A 5,831-nucleotide genomic window follows, 5' to 3' on the forward strand; every position below is an offset into this window, starting at 1 on the left:
GCCCTTAGTTGCCAAAGCTGACAGAAAAATGATCAAGTGAGCAAGTCTGAATCAGAATAAATGGAGAATAAAAATGAAATGCTTGCCAGGGATAAGGTGGAAATGAAAAGCCAGCCTCACTGCTAACCGTCTTTTTAAGCCAAGGTGTTTTCAGTGTGTGTCAATGTGACCTCCCATTCCCCCTCATTATCTTCCACTTATTAACCCTGATCTAACTATTATTGATAGCTCCATTATTCTGCTTGGGACAGCAATGATGCTCTCACTGACCTTGCCCTGGGTGATCAGAAACTCATTGAATGCGCAGGATATTCTTTGGAAGAGAAGATTGAGAGAAAAGTGTATTTAAACAAGAAACAGGCACATGTGCTCAGATCATTTGCAATAGCGGGGTTTCCTCTGGCACTATTAATTACCTCGCAGAGACACACTGCGCTGTATCAAACTAAACTGGAAACTTGTCCAAAAGCCTCTTTTGTCTTGGAGATGAAGGGCATAATAAGGACAGGGGGAAGAATCCATTAGTCCTTGGCATACAGTACTACTCACTGTGTTTGAGCTCAAATGTGGGACAATGATCCAAAATAAAGAACACAGGAAACAACACAGTTCAGGAAGATTTAACGGATGTCGGATTATCCTCAGTTTCTTGATTCTGTATTTCTGGCCTGTCTGTTCCATTGGTATCTGTTATTTATATTTCAGTCACACCCCAAATGCAGTAGCTGCTTTCCAGACAGCGAAAGAGAGAGTCCCTGCTCTAAAGAGCTTATAATCTAAGCAACAAATGGAAATATTTTACTTTGCAATAATAAGAGAGATCCCACCAGGATTGTTTGGGGTTGAGGGTAAATTTGTCCCTAAGGTGAGGACTGTTCCCTGTGATGAGTGACAATCCGTGGAACGGTAACAGCCCTTGTCTGTTTTATTTAAAGCAGCATAATCGCTAACACATCACAGAACAGCATGCCCAGTTCTGCATGTGTTGAGCACTTCCTATATACGCTGAGTAACCTCAACTCATACTGAAATCAATGAGAACTAAGGGTGCTCACCATTCCCCAGAAGGTGGCTTAGGGCCAGACAATACCCTTGTTTATGAATGTGCTTCATGCTCAGTCTCAGAATTTCACTCCTAGCACTGGGAGACGGTTCGGTTAAAAGTCATATGTGTAAAAATATATCTAGCATTACTTGTGTTACTAATACAATAACATTTTAATTATTAAGAAGGAAAGATTTTTAAAAATGGAAGTGCCTTTTCATTGTGATGATTGTTTCCTTTTTTCATTTCTCTTTATTTGAGCCACTAAAACAATCAGGCTTTTGTTTATTGGTGATTTCAGTTTCCAGTTTTCATGCATTTGCACAGTGCTTCAGTACTGGGGCTGAACATGCTGCAAAGGAATGCTTATCTGCTTGGAGAAAAACCTGTGGAGGGTACCAAAATAATATAAAATAATGGATACATTTGTATCAATCTTTGGTTTGGTAAATGCTTGATTTTTGGAAAATTTAATATCTGGGCCCAATCTAGCCTCAATCTTGATAGAGAGAATACTAGTGGACTGTTAACAAATGGATGCAGATAGGCTGGAATTTTAAAAGAAGTCAAGGTTGTGTTCCTAACTTATTTAGGCATCTTTATAAAACCCAGTCATAATGAATGATAATTTTGGTTCCATTTGACAATTCTTGCCGATATGTTGCATAGGTCTTTGTTCCAGAGCTACTGCTGTTTGTATTGGAGGCCTTCTTATGAACACTGCTGATGTGAGATGGAACTTAAAAAAAATCACTGGATGCCATAAACATAAAGCATTGGATGGTGCTAATCACATTTGTAAAAATCACAGGATCCCAGTTTTCAGAAGTGGTTGCCTGAACTGCATATCCAAGAACCAGCACCTGTGCATGACCACATATGTAACTCCCCATTTCTTCTTCCAGCTCGATGAGGAAAAAAAAAAAAAAAAAAAAGCTGTCTGACTGGAACGAAGTGTCTCAGAAATACTGTCAAGAGTTGCCTACTATGGGAAATCCAAGTGTAAGACGCACATGATGGGTGGAGTGAATGCTGAGGACTTTCACCAATTTCCAATTCTTTTCTTATCTCCAAGTTCACACTGTCATTTCCTGAAGCTTTATTTATATTTTAATCACATCCCTATGTTTTCAATATGAAATAATGTTTAATTTCTAGCAGATTAGCAACCACTGAATAACCGGATGCAGGAAGCATAATTTAAATTCTTCCATCAGTAAACATTACTCTCCATGCCCTTTTCTTTCTGGATTCCTGTAGTAAAGCAAAATGTATCAAAGACAGCCTACGACTGAAATAGCCAAATCCAAGTGGAATCACAAAAGTAGCTTCTACAGACAAAATTTATCTGTAGTGTACGGAATGTTAGGGAAGACATTGGCAGGGCAGCAAAATGCCCAGGCCACTGCCAGTACCTTGAATACCAATTACCATACTTATTGCCAAAAAGTACCCGTGAGGTCTTTGTAGCAGCCTTAGCATAACTAGGCAGGCCAGGAAAGGAAGGGGAGTGACTATGAGAATTGAGCATGATCCTTTGCCATCCTGTCTTGCTTACTTCAGCAGTTTGAAGGATGTGGTTTTGGAAAGACAGGAAGTTTATCTATCTTTGACTTCTAGTGTGTGTGTGTGTGTGTGTGTGTGTGAGGACTCATGAAACTGCAGACTCTGCAAAAAATACATCTGTATGACTAATGGCTTAAAAGTGCTTGCTTAATGGTTTTTCTTTGATTGACATGTTGTTGATGTAATTGTAGCAGTTACTAACATAAAAGGGGCAGACAGATCTGAGTGATTTGGATTTAACCTTCTGGACATCTATTGGAATCCCCAGAGATATCCCTGTGGATAGCTGGCCACTTGAACCTTGTCATTTGATCACTCAAGAATCCTCCAGACCATGGGTAACTATTTTTGGAGGTGCTCTAACTCTTTTGCCTATTTGTGTGTACTTGAGATCTAATAAAATAGTAAGTTTGGATGAGAGCACTTGGGTTTGTGCCAATCTTTAATGAGACAGATGTGCTGTGTCTCCCTTTGATTTGTTCCTGACACCGCCTCGCAAAGAGTACAGTTACCCTGAGCTTTGGGTTGAGAGAACCCTGGGTAACAGGCACAGCTGAATGGGAGTCGTGCCTGTTTATTCGTGGGCAGAATTTGGCCTTAAATATTCTACTAATGGATAATCAAGGAAACCACCACATATTCCCAAAATATAGAAACATTTCTAACTGGATCAAAGCTGGCATGGCCTTTCCTTCCTCTCTGCAGACCCACAAAGACCTGAAAATGTTTCCACAGTGGGTTGGATCAAACATTCAGTCTCCAGGGTCACAGTAGGAAAGAGAATACAAATGCCATGAACAAAGGAGGCGATGAAAGGAGAGCAGCGATGAGAAAAAGATTTTCATAGGAATTGTCATTCCAGAGCAATCCTCTGGTTGACCAGTCTAGTATTCTACTTCAGTGCATACCAGAGCAGCCCATTGGTTTATCTAGTTTTATCTCCTTCTTCATCCCTCGCCAGAGTAGAGCACTAAATGCTAAGCCACCTCTGAACTTCCTACGTCAAAGTCATGATAGAGTCACGTTTAAGGCCAGAAGAGAACACCAGATCACCTGGTTTGACCTCCTGCATATCACAGGCCACCAGCACCTGCACACTATACTCAACAACCGAAATTAGACCAATAGGTCTAATTACAGCTCACAGGAGACTAGACTATTATGCGAAACAGGCAAAGAATAGGAGGGACTGAGGTGCACCAAAGCTCGAGGCCCCTGCAATGGCAAGGGAATTGATTAAGTGAGATATACCTCGATAATCCTGGCAAGAGACCCATGCTGCAGAGGAAGGTGAAAAACCTCCAAGGACACTGCCAATCTGACCTTGGGGAAAAACCTTCCCAACCTAACATGCAGTGATCAGTTATATCCCAAGCATATGAGTAATAAAGAGCCCCTGAAAAGCACCTGAGAGAGCATTCTCAATACCACCTCAGAGCACTGTCCAGTGCCCCACCTCCAGCGGTGGCCATCTTTGTTGCTTCTGAAGAAGGAGACAAAAAGCCTCCCAAAACCTAGAATACATTGGGATAAAAAAATCCCTTCCTGACCCCTGCAGGTGGCTAGCTAACATTCTGAAGCATGTGATTTTAAAACCATAAGACATGAACCAGAAGGAACCCCCAGGGTTGAGCCCTGCTCTCTACCATCTGTGTCTACAGGACTGGACTGAAAATCTTGCTGGAACAGTGTCACTCTCTCAATCAGTTCTCCTTGTTTCTGAACCTTGTCCAAAACATCATGTGGCTCTCTTTCTTTGGAGTATCTTGGCATATCCACTTCTTGGATGAATATATTCACTTGAATGAGAATACTTACTTGCCTGAGCCCCAGAAATACAAAGGTTTCCAAGAGCAAAACTTGTCTGAACATTTTGGACCTTCAAAAAGTGTTTTCTCTGAGGTGGGTAAAGGTTTTTTTGGAAGCTGAAGCTCTCACCATTTCAAAAGCAGTTCTGCTCACCCACACTGTTACTGTGTCTTCTGGGCTACTTGATTGTTCCAGGAATACATTTGTTTTCATGAGGTGATCCTGGGGTTAGACATGGGATCAGAGGACCAGGACACCTGGGTTAATAACATTTAGTTGAATTTTCCTCCCAAAATTTGTTGCATCAGTTGCGCAAACTAATCAGAAAAGGCAGTAGCAGTTAGTTGATGATGCACATCCAATAAAATACTCACTACCCCTTACTTCTGGAGTAGATGACTAACCCATGTTCAAGGTCACTGAACTTCTTCATGTGGGGTTGACCTAGCTCTGTTGCTGAGCCAGATCCCTCTTGTCTATCCAGCTCCCATGGAATGAACAAGAATGCTTTATAACAACCATAGACTACCACCACCACCGACCCCTAGAGGCCTTCTTATGCATCAGAATGAAGGCTAACTGTGGCAGCTTTTCATGAGATAATGTAAGGGAGCTGTATGACCTCTTGTCGGGTGTGTGTGTCAGGTCTCCTTTTGACCATGCTGATAAGAACACCTTGAAGCAGTGATGATGAAAACTTGATCTGCATACAACATTGTGAGCAGTTTTCCTATTAGCTGGCTGTTGCCTCTGGAAAGACTACCACGGGGGAGGAGATGGAGATGTTGAACTTTGAAGTGGGTTATTAATTATTCATATCTCCATTGCCTGGAACGAGGTAGCCTGAATCTCAGTAGCTAGATCTAGAATTCATTATCTTCTGCTTGATGTTTACAATAAAAATAACACTGAATATTAATCCTATCACCTTCCCTCCCTCCACCTGCTCCTCTCTTCCTCCTCCCTGGTCTCTGTGGGTTCTTCAGAACCATGCTGCTCACTTAATTGCCCAGTCTCCTCACTACTCATGCTCCACACCATGTTTATTCAGTTACATTGGCGAACCATTAAATTGAGTTCAAGATCCAGCTGCTGACTTTTAAGATTTTCAAAGACCATGGCAGTCTCCTACCTAATCAGGCTGAGTTCTCTGAGTTCTCCGCCATGCTCATTGTCATGATCTGTGAGCTGGGTCACCCCACTGCTTTTATTTCCACATTCAAAATATAGAGCTTTGGCACATCTTTCCTCTCCCTAAACAGAGTTGGTTGCAGGGCCGGCTCTGGCTTTTTTGCCGCCCGCGGGGGGGTGGCAGCCAGAGCCCGGGGGGGAGGGCGGTGAGCCCCAGCGGGGGCTCCACTCTCCCCCTGGCGGCCGGGGGGAGGGCGCCGGGGGGGAGGGCGGCCGGAGC

The sequence above is a fragment of the Terrapene carolina genome, unplaced genomic scaffold (genome assembly GCF_002925995.2).
Source record: "Terrapene carolina triunguis isolate 2854851 unplaced genomic scaffold, T_m_triunguis-2.0 Scaffold96, whole genome shotgun sequence".
Taxonomy (NCBI): Eukaryota; Metazoa; Chordata; order Testudines; family Emydidae; genus Terrapene; species Terrapene triunguis.